Source organism: Staurois parvus, unplaced genomic scaffold, assembly GCF_062004578.1.
Source record: "Staurois parvus isolate SC_StPar_1 unplaced genomic scaffold, SC_StPar_1.0 ptg000068l, whole genome shotgun sequence".
NCBI classification, from domain to species: domain Eukaryota; kingdom Metazoa; phylum Chordata; class Amphibia; order Anura; family Ranidae; genus Staurois; species Staurois parvus.
In genome coordinates, this window is record NW_028317864.1 from 1,351,004 (window position 1) to 1,370,236 (window position 19,233).

The 19,233-nt window shown below is 44.0% G+C and overlaps 1 protein-coding gene across 2 annotated transcripts in view; it reads right to left on the reverse strand.

The window, feature by feature from the left end:
* AK1 (adenylate kinase 1) overlaps positions 1 to 19,233 on the reverse strand; it is a 143,913-nt gene that overhangs the window by 71,739 nt on the left and 52,941 nt on the right. The window contains exon 1 of one of the 2 annotated variants that reach the window (XM_089669007.1): positions 8,161 to 8,271. The exons of the other annotated variant lie outside the window; for it this stretch is intronic. The gene's annotated coding sequence lies outside the window, so the exon portion shown is untranslated. Of the gene's footprint in view, positions 1 to 8,160; positions 8,272 to 19,233 lie in introns of those variants that run through there. 2 annotated transcript variants of the gene reach the window in all.

Sequence of the window (19,233 nt, forward strand, 5' to 3'; positions counted from 1 at the left end):
GAGCCATGGCTGTATCTATGGAGGGAGCCATGGCTGTCATACAGGCAGGATGTATCTATGGAGGGAGCCATGGCTGTCATAAAGGCAGGATGTATCTATGGAGGGAGCCATGGCTGTCATTCAGGCAGGATTTTAAACATGTCTTCCCTTGCTCATTTCCATTACAAAGAGGATGATGGAATTACAGGTTTACACAAATAATATCAACTTGTTTTAATGCTTCCAGGTCAGCTCATAGAAAGTGACAAGGACTCGGCATTCCTGGCAGGAACGGGTATTTTCTGTACTTAATGAAAATTTTGCTAGCCTGAAAAAAGAAAACGAATGCAGCCACCACATCTAGGAACAGGTAAGTTGCAATAAATTACATTGCAGTTCTTAGATTTAGTTATACTTTAGCATGGTCCTGTTTAAAGTGTTACTAAACCCACAACAGTAAGATCAGTCTGTATATGCAGTAAAGCATGCTTGTTATACTCACTGTGGAACCTAAGGGGTTAATCCTTTGCATTGTGTAAAAAGGCTGTTTGATCCTGTCTTCTTTGTTCCTCCCGTTTTGCAAGTGAACACCTCTTATCTCCTGATGAGACAGACTGAACTGTAGACATTTGCACATGCTCAGTTTGTTGTGCATTGCTAGAGAGGGTTTTTTTTTTTGAGAGATAGTGCATGTGATCAGCACAGGGCCAATCAGCACTGGTCAGACAGAGGTCAGGGGTTTTCCATCCTCCTAGAGCAGAAAGAAAGCTCCACCTGCAAGCTTTAACCAGTGCTCGGCTGGACACTGATAGAAGTCACAAGACTGCTATATACTGCTGATAGGAGGGGTTAATTCTCTGCATTGTGTAAAAAAGGCTGTTTGATGCTGTCTTCTCTGATCCTCCCCTTCTTCCAGTGCCTCCTCTTATCTCCTGATAAGACATATGGTGTGGAGACACTCTGCACATGCTTAGTTTTGTGTGTATTGCTAGAGAGCTTTTTTTTTTCTTGTGAGAGTGCATGTGATCAGCACTCTCCAAACAGAGGTCAGGGGTCCTGCAGCCTCCTAAGGGATAATGAAAGCCCCTCCTACAAGCTTTAACCAGTGCTTTGCTGAACACTGATAAAAGTCACAAGACTGCTTTAAATGCTGATGAGAAAAGGTATTTAGCAGTTCATATTTACTAAAATAATTGCACTTCCATGTGTGTACTGTGATAGACCAGATATAGTGAATGCAGGGTCCGGGGTTTAGTACACCTTAAGGGCAATTTCAGTAACATTACATGAATAATGTACTGACATGTCACAATATAGAGAACCAGTATCCATTCTCAAATAAACTCCACAATTTGTAATTAAAAAGCAAACCTTCAGCTCCAATCCAGTGACTCTGCCTAGGCTGAGATCATGTCAACAGTCTGCTGCAGGCAGGAGCAAGCATTTCCTCAGTTTCCCCTCTCCCAGTGATCAGGCTGCAACTTTGTACCTTTTGTAGCAAGTCACAAGCAGTGAGAGAACAGCAGGGGCTGGTCTGTGTCACACATTTGTGAACACAACCAAGTACTGCACAGGCACTAGTATAAACTGGATTGTGTCATTTCTGAGCCAGTATATCAGCCCAGGAAGTAAATGCTGGCTCAGGACAAAGCCTTAACAAAGACGGGTCTGTTTTCTGCAAGTAAAAAGCAGACGAGTGCATTGTCAGGGGGATTAGTGTGAGCTGTGAGAGGTAATAAATATGTTTGTAAATGACTAAGGATGCAAACACAAAACATTAAACAAAATCTGGATCCACTTTCAGTCAAATGCCGCCCTACACACTAATTCTTCTGGATGGATTCCATGCAAGGTCTTTATTTGTGGTGTCCTCTTCCCCAGTTCTTCCTTCACCCTCTAAGTCTACTTGACTTTGCTCCAGGCTAAACCACATCTGAATATTTATATAACAAGAGCAATCATAATGCAATCTCACCACATTGTTCCGGCTAGAAAAACAACTCTAATATAAATGACTGAATTAGACTCAGGCTGGAAAAAACCAAACTCCGAACAAAGTCACAGCAGATCACAATAGAAATCTCAACCGCCTCTCTCTGGATGAGGGACTCATGTGAAATCCAAAGCATGGATCCCGTAGGCCCTGTTCACACTTAGCAATATGAAATTGTGGGCAGAATCGGCGGGAAAAGCGCAGCAAGACGTGCATTCGGGTGCCATTCATCATTAAAGTGTTCCTGCATTCACTATATCTGCTCTCCCCGGACCCTGCATTCACTATATCTGGTCTCCCCAGACCCTGCATTCACTATATCCAGTCTCCCCGGACCCTGCATTCACTATATCCGGTCTCCCCGGACCCTGCATTCACTATATCCGGTCTCCCCGGACCCTGCATTCACTATATCTGGTCTCCCCAGACCCTGCATTCACTATATCTGGTCTCCCCAGACCCTGCATTCGCTATATCCAGTCTCCCCGGACCCTGCATTCACTATATCCGGTCTCCCCGGACCCTGCATTCGCTATATCTGGTCTCCCCGGACCCTGCATTCACTATATCCGGTCTCCCCGGACCCTGCATTCACTATATCCAGTCTCCCCGGACCCTGCATTCACTATATCTGGTCTCCCCGGACCCTGCATTCACTATATCCAGTCTCCCGGACCCTGCATTCACTATATCCAGTCTCCCCGGACCCTGCATTCACTATACAGTATATGGTCTCCCCGGACCCTGCATTCACTATATCTGCTCTCCCCGGACTCTGCATTCACTAGATCTGCTCTCCCCGGACCCTGCATTCACTAGATCTGCTCTCCCCGGACCCTGCATTCACTAGATCTGCTCTCCCCGGACCCTGCATTCACTAAATCTGCTTTCCCCGGACCCTGCATTCACTATATCCAGTCTCCCGGACCTTGCATTCACTATATCCAGTCTCCCCGGACCCTGCATTCACTATACAGTATATGGTCTCCCCGGACCCTGCATTCACTATATCTGCTCTCCCCGGACCCTGCATTCACTATATCTGCTCTCCCCGGACCCTGCCTTCACTAGATCTGCTCTCCCCGGACCCTGCCTTCACTAGATCTGCTCTCCCCGGACCCTGGCTTCACTAGATCTGCTCTCCCCGGACCCTGCATTCACTATATCCAGTCTCCCGGACCCTACATTCACTATATCCAGTCTCCCGGACCCTGCATTCACTATATCCAGTCTCCCCGGACCCTGCATTCACTATACAGTATATGGTCTCCCCGGACCCTGCATTCACTAGATCTGCTCTCCCCGGACCCTGCATTCACTAGATCTGCTCTCCCAGGACCCCGCATTCACTAGATCTGCTCTCCCCGGACCCCGCGTTCACTAGATCTGCTCTCCCCGGACCCCGCGTTCACTAGATCTGCTCTCCTCGGACCCCGCGTTCACTATATCTGCTCTCCCCGGACCCCGCGTTCACTATATCTGCTCTCCCCGGACCCCGCGTTCACTATATCTGCTCTCCCCGGACCCCGCGTTCACTATATCTGCTCTCCCCGGACCCCGCATTCACTATATCTGGTCTCCCCGGACCCTGCATTCACTATATCTGGTCTCCCACAGTACACACATGGAAATGACATTATTTTAGTAAAATAAACTCCTATATACCTTTTTTCATTAGCAGTTAGAGAAGTCTTGTGACTTCTGTCAGTGTTCAGCAGAGCACTGGTTAAATCATGTAGGAGGAGTTTTCTTTCTGCTCTAGGAGGATGCAGGACCCCTGATCTCTGTCTGGACAGTGCTGATTGGCCCTGTGCTGATCACATGCACTTTCCCAAGAATAAAAAAGCTCTCTAGCAATACACACTAAACTGAGCATGTGCAGAGTGACTCCACACAATATTTCTTATCAGGAGATAAGAGTGGGGCACTAGAAGAAGGGGAGGATCAGAGAAGACTGGATCAAACAGCCTTTTTACGCAATGCGGAGGATTAACCCCTTAGGTTCCACAGTGAGTATAACAAGCATGCTTTACTGCATATACAGACTGATTTCACTGTTGTGGGTTTAGTAACACTTTAATGGCATCCCAAACAGTGCGATTTTGCAGTGCGACAAAATGCGTCTGGCTCAGAGCCAAATTGAGGTCCTTGAGCTTCTTTGCCACGTCATACAAGCATAGGACAGCCTGTTAAAATGAATGGTGTACCCTATGCACATTCTATGGAATTGCATTTAAATCACGCAAAAAACAAATCACGAGAAGTAACAATGTTGTGTCTGTCCTCACTGCTTTCATTACATCATGGTAACTGACAATTAAGGCCTCATTCACACTGGGCACCAAAAACACCATTTGTAACGACTTTTTTTTTCTGCCTCTAAATGCCCCCCATCCCCATGCTAGCCTATGGGATTGATTTACTAAAATTGGAGCGCTCAGAATCTGGCACAGCTGTGCACGGTAGCCAATCAGCTTCTAACGTCGGCTTGTTCTATTAAGCTTTGACAATAAACCCTGGAAGCTGATTGGTTCCTATGCAGAGCTGCACCAGATTTTGCACTCTCCAGTTTTAGTAAATAACCCCCAGTGTGATTGCCCCTGGGGATGTCTATGCTAGAATATTTTCTGTAGTCTGTCTACACAGGCGTTTACAGGCAGGAAAACAAAAACATGGCAGCAAGTTCAGGAGCGGAGTGTTTGGTGCAAAAAATGCCTGACGCGTCCAAATGCATGTAAATGTGTCTAAACGCGCTTAAGCCCTAGACGTGTTTAGCGCTTGAGCGTCCATTTATTCCAATGGTCAGAATAAATGTTCTAACCAATGCAATGAATGAAACTCCAAAGTGCTAAACACACATAAACTCATTTGAAAAACACAGTTTTAGGTGCATTTTTAATGCTGATTTTTCCTCCTCTGGGGTAAAGGTGTTCAGGGGAGAAAAAAAAAACGTCATGTGCATGAGGCCTTAATGTGCAGAGCGAACTTGGGAATTCCTCGATTGGAACAAGGAGCAAACCTTTTATTGTCAGTTCAGTTTTGTCCAATGAGAGCAGTGGTCTGCCCAAAAAATGAAAATGAGTTCTGGCTGCAGTACTCATCTGGTGCTGCCTCCTGCAGACCCTTTCACTGGTCCAGAGCTGCACTTCTTCTGGGCGGAATGATGCCTAGCGTCATTCAACCCACTTCCTGTGAGCTCAGAGCGTCAAGGCTCCGCCCCCAGCCCGGGTTTACAGAAGAATGCTGCAGAGAGGCACCAGGTGACACCTGTTTCTGCAGCATTCAGGATCTGTCCACTGCTAGGCGAAGAAGAAGCTGAAGAGGACCTGTGATTTTACCAGACTGGACCGAAGATCTGATGAAACAAAATGATGTATGTATAAAAGTATGTATACTGCATCTGATTGGCTGTAGTCACTGTTCGACCAAGTTTTCGCCTTTTGATTTTCAGATCGAGTGTTGTGGCACCAGGCAATGCCATCAGGCACACCCACAGCTTGGATTCCAGCTGATTCAGCAGTGATTCATACACAGAGCTCAGTACTGCCTGGACCTTGAAGAAGGGGACATAACCCGAAAGCTTGTCCTCAAAATTGTATGTTAGTGCAGTAAAAAAAGTATCACGTCAGTACTCAATTGTTTCATACACAGAGCTCGAATTTCAGCTGGTGAACTGGTGGAAATGTGATCAGTGGGTGGCCCTGTCTGCATCACTCAGCCTGACATCCTTTTATTGAAAAATTGAAAGAGCCAGAAAATTGGCAAAGACAGAACCTGCATCCAATCAAATTCAGACGCTGTTCGGGTATTCTGACAGCCAGCAGCCGGGTTAGGGTTATCCATGTGTATTGAGAGATTGTTCCATAAACACTAACATCTTTCTCTGCAGATGAAACTGCATGTTCACGAACCATGTCCTCAGGGACAGGGAATGTGAACATAGGAACAGAAATATTGCTCACAAAAGTAAGACATTGCTGAAAATTGGGGTTCAATTGATTTATATCAGATGAATACGCAAACAAATGAAAATGTTGCGCTTTTTTTTTTTTTTTAAATCACTAGCAAATATCCATGCATTCCACTCATTAAATCACAACACTGAAAAAACATAACTTATCGCAACAATGAAACAACATAACATAATGTAAAGTGAAATCAAAACACTGAAACATAACTTAAAATAAGAAAACAAAAAATGACAGATGAAAAATAAATAACATAATATAAAATAAAATATGTAAAATAAAATCACAACACCAAACCATAATATCACAACATTGAAACTACATAACATAACACAACATAAAATCTCAACATTGAAACATAAAATAACATATGTAACATAAAATCACAACACCAAACCATAATATCACAACACTGAAATAACACAACATAAAATCCCAACATTGAAACATAACATAAAATAACATATGTAACAAATCACAACACCAAACCATAATATCATAACACTGAAATAACACAACATAAAATCTCAACATTGAAACATAACATAAAATAACATATGTAACATAAAATCACAACGCCAAACCATAATATCACAACACTGAAATAACACAACATAACATAACACGACATAAAATCCCAACACTGAAACGTAACATAAAATTGTAAGCTCTAATGAGCCGGGCTCTCTATTTCCTTTTGTACCAAATTGCAGTGGCGTCCCTAGGTGGGTGTGGGGGGTGCGTGTCGCACCAGTTGACACCTATCTCACGAAGTGACACCAAAAAGTTTTACAGCAAGCCGTCGATCCCCGCAAGATGGACCGGATCTGCGGATTGAGCATAATGGATCAGAGTCTGATCCATTATGCTCCCTATCAGCAACCTATACGGGGTTAATTGATCTTGCAACACTGGTCTGGGGGGGGGGGAATGCGATGGGGACACAGGGAGGGGAAGAGCCAGGCTGTGTGTGCACGACAGGGACCGCCCACCTCTGGAGGAGTGACACCATGTGTTACCGCACCGGGTGACACCAACCCTAGGGACGCCCCAGCCAAATTGTATTGTAACTGTAATGTCTACCTTCATTTTGTAAAGTGCTGCGCAAACTGTTGGCGCTATCAGGGGCGGACTGACAACTCATGGGGCCCCCGGGCAATAGGGGATCATGGGGCCCCTGTGTCCTCACCCACACTCAAACCACACCCAAAAAAGCCTATGAAAGGTACCAGGGGCATCTCATGGGGCCCCCTACTGACCCTGGGCCCTCGGACAGTGCCCGAGTTCCCAAATGGTCAGTCCGCCCCCGGGCGCTATGTAAATCCTGTATAATAATAAAATAAAATCACAAAACTGAAACATAACATAATGTAGCATAAAAAGTAACATAAAATCACATCACGGAGGTCTCATTCTGACCTGAGTGTCTTCAAAGCTACAAAACACTTAACATTACAAATGGTGTTGTTAATGGTGCCTGTTCACACCTGAGTGCTCAGTTGTCTGTCACTAGACGCCTGTCACTTAAAAAAAATACATAAGCTTCTTTCCAGGCAGGCAGATGTAGGCCTTTTTGGCCCCATAGACTTCGATGGGAGTGCCTGAAAAATGCACAAAAAACGTGCATTACATACGTTTTTCAGGAACTACCATTATAAAAGTCTATAGGGCCAGATACGCTTGATCCTGCCCTGATGAAGCTCCTGTAAAGCACACCGCTAACCAAATGCCTAAAAAAGCCCAAAAAGCATTAAAAAAAATCACCTGGATACCCCAAAATCAAGTGTGACTATAGCCTGCAATGTAATGTAACAAAACAGAACATAAAATCACAATACTAAAAGCGATGTGTTGCATTGGATGATCATACCAGTCAATGAGATCTGAAATTATTTTTTTTAGCTTACAAAAACATTTTTGGGCTGTCCATAAAAGCTGCTACAAAATGCATGATTGGTCGCCTATTATATATACTGTTCTGCATTAGCCACATGAGATCTGCCTAACAAACTTCTGTTAGTGAGTCTATTGCTGAGCGTAACAGGTGGGACAGGACCCCCCCAGTGCCCAGACACAGGCAGCTCTCATCCACCCCTCGGAATATTGCCTGGAAATGGGACCTATAAAGCTGTCTATAGTACAGAATGTCCAATGCCTCCAGAAACAAGATGTGAAATTGCAGACGCCTGAGGCTGGCGCTGCTGCCGCCTGGGTACTGACCTGTTTGTGCCTAGGCAAAGGGAGACCAAGGGGCAGGGGTGACTTGGTGTCTTCAAGCAGCTGCACTGGCAGTCCCTGCCTCTATATATAGCTGTCTGGTGCAGTGCATGCTGGGAGAGGGATCTCTCTGCATATCACAGTCCGTAAAGGACAGCAATCTCTCAGGATGTGACCTGCATATGGATGGGAGGCCGGCACAGGACGGGAGGGGGAAGACGAGGGGAGGACTGGAAGGCTGTGCAGTGCTTGAATGATCCATTCATTCTGTTAGAAGGCATGGCAATCACTATTACCAAGAACCCAATATTAAGGCATGCTAGGCTTGTCATGTAAATAGCAGAGCTGCAAAGGATTCTGGGAGTCACGTCTTCTTATCAAATGATAATGAACCTGTGTGCGTCGGGGTTAGAGGTATCATGTTCAGCTGTGCTGATATACATCCTGACATGTACGAGTATGGAAAGAGCACCGCTTGATGATCTGTACAGATAGTCTTCAAAAAGTACCAGGCAAGGGAGCTGACACACTGTATGTGCTGCTCTGATAATACGGAGAATGAAATCTAGGATTTACCAGAGACTATAGACATCACAGTGACATAAGACATGACACTGTGCTGGGCCAATGTATGGCTGAGTACCTAGGATGGGGGAGTACATAAGATGGGGGAGTACATGAGATGTGGGAGTACATGAGATGTGGGAGTACATGAGATGTGGGTGTACATGAGATGTGGGTGTACATGAGATGTGGGTGTACATGAGATGTGGGTGTACATGAGATGGGGGAGTACATGAGATGGGGGAGTACATGAGATGTGGGTGTACATGAGATGTGGGAGTACATAAGATGGGGGAGTACATGAGATGTGGGAGTACATGAGATGTGGGTGTACATGAGATGTGGGTGTACATGAGATGTGGGTGTACATAAGATGGGGGAGTACATGAGATGGGGGAGTACATGAGATGTGGGAGTACCTAGGATGGGGGTGTACATAAGATGGGGGAGTACATGAGATGGGGGAGTACATGAGATGGGGGAGTACATGAGATGGGGGAGTACCTAGGATGGGGGTGTACATAAGATGGGGGAGTACATAAGATGGGGGTGTACTTGAGATGGGGGTGTACATGAGATGGGGGGAGTACATGAGATGGGGGGAGTACATGAGATGGGGGGAGTACATGAGAGGGGAGTACATGAGATGGGGGAGTACATAGCATGATCCAGAGGAAGGTAAAAAACCCAGCAAAGCATGATCCAATTTGCTCCTGCTGGGAAATCTGGGATCCCCCGAGAGGCAATTGGATATTCCCTGGATCAACTTTACCTATAAATATTAGTATCCAGTTATATTCTGTGTATCTAAGAAAGAATCCAGGATTTTTTTGAAGCAATCCACTGAGCTGGCCAGAACCAACTCTTGAGGGAGTCTATTCCACATTTTCACAGCTCTCACTGTGAAGAAACCTTTCCATGTTTGGAGATTAAATTTCTTTTCCTCCAGACATAGAGTGCCCCCTTGTCCTCTGTGTTGACCTCAGGGTGAATAGCTCTACACCGAGTTCACTATATGAACCACTGATGTATTTATACATGGTGATCATATCCCCCCTTAATCTCCTCTTCTCAAGAGAGAATAAATTCAGTTCCTCTAATCTTTCCTCATAGCTGATCTCCTCCATGCCTCGTATCAGTTTGGTTGCCCTTCTCTGTACTTTCTCCAGTTCCCCAATGTTCTTTTTGTGAATTGGTGCCCAAAACTCAACTGCATATTCCAGATGAGGTATTACTAATGATTTGTACAGGGGTAATATGATGAATAATAGAAGTGTGTACGGAATACAGAGTAAGGGAAGCATGTGTAGACTAGACCTCAATATTCTGTACAGTACAAATAAAGTATGTGTAGATACAATCCTATAGATCATGTATACTCAGACATAGGTACATGTATGGAATGCAGACTGCAGGTATTGAGACTTCACAGAGATGTATACGGTGTATACACAGACAATGGAACATACAGTATTTGAAGAGGATGGAAAATGTAAGTACTAAAACAGAACGATTTGTTTTGGGTGGAATTTTTTTTTTTCTATTATATCGTTATTAAACTTTTTTTTTCCCATACAAAATCCATTTCAAACCAACATCATGTCATCCAAAAATCTATACCAGTTTACCTCCCCTATCCCCAATATTTACCCTCCCCCTCCCCTTGTCCTCTACATCTTTCAATTTACATCTTAATCTTCATCCATCTTACCATTTCTTCTCCTTTTTTCTTTTCCCCCTTTCTATTCTGTTTTTCCAGCTTCTTATTGCACTCCAACCACTTCTAAGTATCGTTTTGATTTTCTGAAAATACACCATCCTTCCCAAACCTTCTTAAAATTTCCCAGTTTATCCTCATCTATAGGGCACAATTCTTCCATGGTGTATATTTATATATATATATTCAACTTTTTCCATCCAGGATGGAATTCTTCTTATCACCACCAGTGAATGGATCCAATACAATCACTATAGAGAATTATAAGACATTATAATGAGTGCATTCAATTCATGAACTGCAAAGTGCTGCAACCCCCAGAAGTCAATCTCATTCCAATGTGCCACCAGCAGACCTCTTGATGGGGGGGCGGTGTACACTCCATGATAGTAATGTAGTGGTACTCCTCAGCCTGTGTATGAATTCTGCACACTTCCAGTACTTCTCATAGACCATGTATACTCCAGGCCTGACTTCATGACCTCCACACTCACCAGGCTTGTGATTTCAGCTGTTTAACGCCAAAATTACAAAGAACGGAATTTATAAGCCAGGCACACAAATAACCCACATCAACCAAAATGGGAACACAGCTAGGCTTCATGCACATGGCGAAAGAGGGGCCGTATAGTGTGCAGAGCCTGTGTATTGACATTCCCAGGATCCCCTACAATTGTATCCAGCCATCCATTGCAATGCATTCCTATGCAGTTGTATTCCAGGGGTCGCGTAAAGCACCCACGTGTGCACTGATGTATGATAGTGTGCATTTGGGTCATACATCCATGCACGTGCGGATGCTTTATTGCAAGCCCCAGCGCATAACCAGCTTCCTCTTCTAATGCGTCTCAACTGGAAACAGTACGCAGTGGCAGCAGAATGTCTGGGAATGTCATTATGTTCTGCACATTGTACAGCCGTGTCCATAAGGTCCTCTTCTGCCCAACAAGACACTACAGGTTAGGCCTCATTCACAGAAGGTGCATTTCTATGGTATAATGCTTCCAGTCCAGACTTTTTATTTTAGTTTTAAAGTACTCTAAACAGTGCTGCATGTTAGACTAAACAAGCACTACTGTCAGTGATGTGATATACAGTATCCCTGTCAAGCACCGCCTGGTGGTGTCTCTAGCAGCCCACAGCGCGGGGTTCCTCAGGGCACGGGGTCTAAGTCCCAATCTGCTTGTTCACCAGGGCCCCTGATGGTGGGGATGGACTTGGAGCAGACTGAGACCAGGTTGCGACCCCTGAGTACGTCCGGCAATGGTAGAGAGCGCCGTCAGGGGTGTGCGGGAAATGGAGCCTGACGTGAAGAGGCTGGCAAGCCTGGTAACAGGGACAGATCCGTGCGGGATGGATGGATGGATTGTCAGGGTAATGTAAGGCGTAGTCAGGCAGGCCAGGTCAGCAACGTGCGGGCAGCGAGGTACCGGAGGAGCAGGCAGAGAATGGTCAGGGTCACAAGCTGGGTTCAGCAACTAATGGGCAGCGCGGTACAGAGGATCAGGCAGAAGGATGGTCAGGTAAGCCAGGGGTCAGGAACAATGCAGAGGTCAACAGAAGCTTCACAGGATCAGATAACAGGAACAGAACAATAAAGACCAATCGGCAATTGACATACCTCCTGTCCTGCGCTGTCATTGGTGCCAGGAGCGTGTACGTGATCACGAGTGCGCATGCGCGGCCGTCACGATCGCCCAGGTCCCGCTGCTCACTGGCTAGTGTGTATCGGTGTTCTGCGCATGCGCCACCGATCCCTGACAGCCCCGTAGACAACACAAGAAATGCCCTTTACTTTCCCTGAGGCTGGAGTCACATCATGTGTATTGCATGTAGCACATGTTAGGAGCACTTGAGTTGCCATGCGTTGGCATGCGTTTTTTCTACAGATTGTGTTGATCTTTTTTTTCCCACAGAAAAAGGTAAAATATTTTATTGTACATTTCTTAACCACTTAACAACCAGGCTATAGCTGAATGACGGACAGTTGTCCAGTTCTGGGAGGGTGTCATATGATGTGCTCCCAGAAGGCATCCCCAGCGGCATGCACCCGGTGCTGTCTGTGATTGCTGTGTCCTACGGACGATCACATGACAAGGTAAAAAGCCAATAACAGTGGCCTTTTCGTTTATAGTGCAAAAAATAAAAAACAACAGCGCTGAAAGCTGAAAATTGGCCTGGGCAGGAAGGGGTTGACAGTGCCCGGTAGGCAAGGGGTTAATGCAAGCTGTGGCATGTAGTAGTGTGTTGCAGTGAGTTTTGCCACATTTCAATGCAGAAGGCTTCATATCCACCTAGTGCATGTCAATGCAACCTATTGGAGTGAACTAGGCCTGTTAGAAACAATGGATTTCAGGTTGGCCTTGTATTGGGCCTGCATTGAGCAATGCAGAACAATGGACCTGGTCCAAGAAGCCCTAAGTCATATCCTTCTTTATTTGTCCCTCCTGCGCTTACAGACAATGCAGATCACAGTGTGAGGACTTCAGCAACAGGGGCAGTGCAGTCAATCCTCCGGCAGTGCAGTCAATCCTCCGGCAGTAGGCAGGACTAGGTGTGGCAAGGTGCTACAGTTCTGTGAATCAGCAGTGACAATGCCGATAACCAAACCCCCTGCACAGCCTACATGAGAGTATGAATACTGCTCTGAATTTCGGAGCAATGCAGCATTGTTGCCACTCCATCACAGAGAGCTGTATTAGGTGGACTTTACTGGCAGTGATCCAGAGGTACTTGTGGGACTTTACAAGGTAAATAGGAAAACTGTAAAAGCAGACACACTTATAATTAACAGTTGCAGCACTTATTTTTCAAATGGGAAGCCATCGTTCTACTTGAGTTTGGGGTTAGAACATCCTGGCAACTGCTTTTTGCCACTGTTCCTTTTAAAGCCTTTGGGAGATTCCTTTTTAGCTCTTGTCTGTTTCATGGGTATTAGCAATAGTCTACCTAGGGGGTGGTACACCTACACTGCCCACATACACTGCCTGGTGAACTGCTGTACAGGGCGTCACTGGCACTTGGGGTTTATGCCTTGGATCTCTCCCCAGGTGCCTCTGATCTGCAATTCCCAGAATTGCTGACCTGTCAAAGCCCCAATACCCTGCAGAGCCAAGGATTTCACCTCCAACAGCTCTGCAGAACCTACTTCCCAAACCTGAGACCTCTCTTTGACATTCACTAACTCTCTGCCCACCCCCACCACTGGCTAGCAACAATGGGGCCCTTCTTCACTGACCAGTAACAAGGGGGGCCCTTCTCAGCTGACCAGCAATAAGGGGGCCCCTTCTCCATGGACCATCAACTTGGGTTGCCCTTCTCCACTCACCAGCTACGTGAGAGGCCCTTCTCCATTGACCAGCAATGAGGGAGACCCTTCTTCACTGACCAGCAACAAGGAAGACTCTTCTCCACTGACCAAGGGCACAATGACTATCAGTAAGGGGGCATACACGGCTGACCATCAGTAAGACGGGAAACACACCGCTGACCATCAGTAAGGGGGTACACACCGCTGACCATCAGTAAGGGGGTACACACCGCTGACCATCCATAAAGGGGTACACAACGCTGACCATCCATAAAGGGACACACTACTGACAATCAGTAAGGGGGTACACACCGCTGACCATCAGGGACAAGGAACATTATTATGGGAGGTCAACAAGGGGGTCCCATTTCCACTGACCAGCAACAAAGGGGGTCCTTCTCCACTGACCAGCTACAAGGAACACCCTTCTCCACTGATCAGCAACAAGGAAGACCCTTCTCCACTGACCAAGGGCAGAATGACCATCAGTAAGGGGGCACACACTGCTGACCATCAGAAAAGGGGCACACACTGCTGACCATCAGTAAGGGGGTACACACCATTGACCATCAGTAAGGGGGCACACACTGCTGACCATTAGTAAGGGGGCACACACTGCTGACCATCAGTAAGGGGGCACACACTGCTGACCATCAGTAGAGGGACACACTGCTGACCATCAGTAGAGGGACACACTGCTGACCATCAGTAGAGGGACACACTGCTGACCATCACTAAGTGGGCACACAGTGCTGATGATTTGTAAGGGGGCACACACCACTGACCATCAGTAAGGGGACATACACTGCTCACCAGCAGAAAGGGGATATGTCGAAGGGACATGTTGGAAAACTATTCTCGCTCAGTAGCTGCAACTGTCAGAATACAATATCCCTGTGGGGAGGGCAGGGGGGGGGTGTGGATGGAAGAATCTGGCTGAATGAATTAGCAGTGTATGGCCAGCTTTTTCCACCAAATGGATTTCATCCCTCATCTGTTTACAGCAATCAGACCAAAAATACATGAGTGAGAAGATAGAGTAAGTGGCATTGTAGCTGAACCTTTTATCACATATTCCACAGCTGAGGAGGCAGTTGATTCCCTTAAGTGTGCAAAGAAAATGCAACATAATCTGCAGGCCGTGCAGCATGGCATTTGGAAGGTCAAGCAGAGGAGTAGATGTGAAGACAGAAGACATACATGCAGCTACACACGAGGGAGTTCCCACATCATATTTGTATGTAGAATAATAGCACCAAAGGCCATGTCACACAATCTGATTTCAGAAGTCTGGAAACACAGAGCTATCCCTCTAATAGGATGTCATTTGATTATCATGGTGTACAGTGACAGAAGAGCTTACATAAACACATTAACAAACATTCATGGCAATGATCATCAAAAATAAGTGGCAGATGACCTAAGAAAAACCTCTGCATTAAGCAGGCTGCATTTTATAATTTCATAGCTAGCTGAAACTAGAAGAATAGCTGTAGTTACTGTATATGACATGTATTGATAGTGATCAACCACTGAGAACCAGTGTTAAAGCTACATTTTAATTAAATATTTTTTATGTAAATCAGCACCAGGGACAGACAGTACTTACATTTAATGAGAAGTATCCCTTGTGCTGGTGTCTGCTATGTTTGTTGAAACCTTCATTCCTCTGCCTTGCCCCATACCCCCCACTCTGCATCCATTGTACGTACCCCCCTTTGTGGCGATTAAAAAAATAATCATTATATATATATACTGTGTATGTGTGTATATATATATATATATATATATATATATATATAATATTTATATATATATATACATAGTGAAGGAAATAAGCATAAGTATTTGATCCCCTGCTGATTTTGAATGTTTGCCCTCACAAAGAAATGATCAGTCTAAAAATCGAATGGTAGGTGTATTGTAACACTGAGAGACAGAATAGCAACAAAAAATTCAAAAGAAATGCATGTCTGACAAATTATGAGGGAAATAAGTATTTGATCCCCTATTATTCAGCAGGATTTCTACCACATTTGCATCTGTTCTTTGTGCTCATGGCTGCCCACATCGTGAACATCTTCCTGCCGCTCCTTAGACCACCTATGCCATTCAAAAAAAACTTAGTGTTCCTAAATCCAGGCCCCTGCATGCACTATATCTGGTCTCCCTGGACCCTGCATGCACTATATCTGGTCTCTCCGGACCCCGCATTCACTATTTCTAGTCTCCCACAGTGCACACAACATGGAAATGCAATTATTTTAGTAAATATAAACTGCTAAATACCTTTTCTCATCAGCAGTTAGAGCAGTCTTGTGACTTTTATCAGTGTCTAGCCAAGCACTGGTTAAAGCTTGTAGGAGGAGTTTTCATTCTCCCCTGATTGTCCTATGAGGCTGCATAACCCCTGGCCCTCTGTCTGGACAGTGCCTCTACTATGGGGGCTCTTAAAATTGGAGAGTCAGGAACTACAGAATACTGGGGTGCTGTGAAAAGGCTCTGTAGCTTACGCATGTGTTTGCAAATGTGTGCTAACTAAACCCCTGTTTTTAACGCATACTGTTAGACAGGTTAATTTGGTTTGTTTGCAAGCTGGCTGGCAAGTTAGAGCTGGGAATTTTTCTTTTGTTGTTTGACATGCGTTGCCCTTCTATGTGCTCCTTGCTGTGAAGGTCAGTTATAGACTGGGGCAGTGGCCATTTTTTGTACAGTGCTGATTGGACCTGTGCTGATCACATGCACCCTCCCAAGAGAAAAAAAACTCCTCCCTAGCAATACACACCAAACTGAGCATGTGCAGCTTGCCCCCAAGGCTCTGTTCTATCAGCAGATAGACTGGGGACACTAGAAGAAGGGTAGGATCAAAGAAGACAGGATCAACCATCCTTTTTGCACAGTGAGGAGGATTAACCCCTTAGGTTCCACAGTGAGTATAACAAGCATGCTACTACATATACAGACTGATTTTACTGTTGAGGGTTTAGTAACACTTTAAATTGTTACACCTCGTATATACCTGCTGTTGATGGAGGGTAAAGAACTGTGTAAATATCAGCTGTGAAAAGTGAAAACGTCATAGATCAGACCACATTGTTGCTGATCCCTTACCTTTTTGGAGCCGGCTTCAAGATTTTGAGAAGTTTTGCCCAGGCTCTTATACCACAACACCATCTAATGACAATAACTCCAATTCTTTGGGCTTATTTAGATATAAATTCCATATCACAATGCATGCTTATTTAATGAAAAAAAAGACTGATTGATCTCTGTGCTTTTCTACATGGAAACATAGCTCATGAATAATCATAAAATGTTTAGAGATCGCTGTGTCCACTTGTAAAATTTAGTTTGGAAAATGTCAGCTGCAAGAGTAAAAAAAAAGCAAACTTTACGGAGTTCTCACCCGCAGTACTGGATCCCAAACTTGCCAACTTTCTGAGAATAAGGCGACTTGGAAGCTCAGCCAGAGTCCCTCCAGCCAGGGCGCTCTATTAACCATTTCAATACCGGGCACTTTTACACCTTCCTGCTGAGGCCATTTTTCAGGTTTCAGCGCTCTCACATTTTGAATGACAATTGCGCGGTCATACAACATTCTACCCAAACTAAAATTTTATAATTTTCTTCACACAACTAGAGCTTTCTTTTGGTGGTATTTAATCACCACTGGGGTATTTATTTTTTGCTAAATTAACAAAAAAAGACCGAACATTTAAAAAAAAAAAACACGTTTTTCTTTGTTTCTGTTATAAAAGTTTGCAAATAAATAATTGTTCTTCATAAATTTAGGCCGAGATGTATTCTGCTACATGTCTTTGGTGAATATAACCCATATTAGGTTGTATTTTTTAGTTTGTAGGAAAGTTATAGAGTTCACAAACTATGGTATAGATCTGAATATTGATCAATCCTGAAGTACTGACAGCCAATCTAATTTCTTGAGGTCCAAGAATGTCAGAACAGTACAGATATCCCCCAAATGACCCCTTTTTGCAGAGTAGACAGTCCGACGTACTTCATAAGAGGCATGGCGAGTTTTTTGAAGTTGTATTTTTTTTGTCATAATTTTTCGGAAAATGAAAAAAAATTTTTTTTTTTACATACTGTCACCAGTGCAATACAGCGTCATCATATAACTGGCATGGCGGTGATCAGGGACACTGACTGGTGACAGTATGAAAAAAAAAATGTGTATATATATATATATATATTTTTTTTTAAATGTTTAATTTTTTTATTATTTTGAATTTTTTTTTTTACATATATTTTCTTCTTTTTAAGATTTTTTTTTTCATATTTCACTGTCACTATACCATAGTAACATTGTACTACTTTGGGGAAGTGATCTGTATTTTTTTTTTTTTTTTTACACAATTTTCTTATAGCAAAGAATTACTTTGCTATAAGCAAGCATTTACCTGAATGACATCGATTCATTCAGGGTATTTTTTTTTTTTTTGTGCTTAGCTGTGATTTGGCCACAGCTAATCACATGACATGTGCATGTGATCGCTGTGGCCATTCACAGCTAGACACTAGTATACAATGGATGGCATGAATGAAGCCATCCATTGTATACAACTGTCATGTGACCTGCTGTGATTGGTCACAGCAGGTCATATGGTATCGGCAACGGGGGCCGGTACTCAGATCTATCATCGGCTGTGTCCGCTGCGTGGCTCTGCAAGCGCGAAAACTGCGCATGTGCGGGAGGACACCATATGGCGTCCACCCTGAATTCTACAGCCTTTTCCCGGCCGCCAAACGGCTATTGGCCAGGCGGCTATTGGTAAACAAATACTGACTTTAATTGTTAAGGTGAAGCCTGGGCCCATCACTGTGCTGCATATCCATGAATAAAGAGGATGGGCCTAGGCTTGACTTCTGACCTGACATGTTTAATTAAATACATAAAAGAACACTCAACAAATGATCAAGTAGCGCAAAAACTCTTATTCGTGTGGAAAATAACAAAAATATATAAACCAAAAAATGGATGAATAAAAAAATGTATAAAAAAAATTAGTGTATATTCCCCCAAAAAAGTCCAAATAATTTATCCACCAAATAGTTCTTCAAAACTTCTTAAAAGATGACCACAAAAGGGGGAACACTACACTTCTCTTAAATTTTTTCACGGGGTGGCCATCTTTTAAGAAGTTTTGAAGAACTATTTGATGGATAAACTAATATTATTTGGACTTTTTTGGGGGGACTATATACTTTTTAATTTTTTTAATACATTTTTTTGTTTTATATATTTTTGTTATTTTCCACACGTATAAGAGTTTTTGCGCTACTCCATCACTTATTAAGTGTTCTTTTATGTGTTTTATTCATTTATTTTCAAAGTGGCAGCATTTTGTTTGTGTTTATATACAGTCATTATTTGTTTATTAGTAGTATTTATCACTTTTCATGCATTTAGCGCAGTTTATTTTACCATTTATTATCACTTATCCTTTTAATGTTTAATTAAATG